Source organism: Physeter macrocephalus, chromosome 13 (genome assembly GCF_002837175.3).
Source record: "Physeter macrocephalus isolate SW-GA chromosome 13, ASM283717v5, whole genome shotgun sequence".
Classification (NCBI taxonomy): domain Eukaryota; kingdom Metazoa; phylum Chordata; class Mammalia; order Artiodactyla; family Physeteridae; genus Physeter; species Physeter macrocephalus.
The window spans coordinates 6,407,697-6,408,402 of NC_041226.1; positions in this window are offsets into that span (position 1 = coordinate 6,407,697).

Here is a 706-nt window from a genome sequence, read left to right on the forward strand (position 1 = left end):
GGAGCCCTGGTCTGGGAAGATCCCACATGCCGCGGAGCAACTAAGCCCGTGCGCCACAACTACTGAGCCTGCGCTCAAGAGCCCACGGGCCACAACTCCTGAGCCCACCCGCTGCATCTACTGAAGCCCGCGCGCTCTGGAGCCCCTGCTGCACAACAAGAGAAGCCACCGCAATGAGAAGCCCACGCACCGCAACGAAGAGTAGCCCCCGCTCGCCGCAACTAGAGAAAGCCCGTGCGCGGCAACGAAGACCCAACGCAGCCAAAAATAATAAATAAATAAAAATAAATAAATTTATTTTTTTAAAAAAGAATTATTGATACGTTGACAGTGAACAGAAATCCAAGGCAAAGCTGACTGGTCTCTGCAAACAAGCTGAATCCGTTCCCGAGGCGCTGGGCCACTAAGTTTATCTTCCTGACCCTGGGATAGAATGCAAAGGTCAGACTGCAGACCCCATGTCTGGAACAGCGTGATCTCAGAAAGAGCGGGAGGATAAATGTCAGTCTTGCTTGAGTTCTGGTCTTCTTTTTTTTCTTGCGGTACGCGAGCCTCTCACTGCTGTGGCCTCTCCCGTTGCGGAGCACAGGCTCCGGACGCGCAGGCTCAGCGGCCACGGCTCACGGGCCCAGCCGCTCCGCGGCACGTGGGATCCTCCCGGACCGGGGCACGAACCCGCGTCCCCTGCGTCGGCAGGTGGACTCTC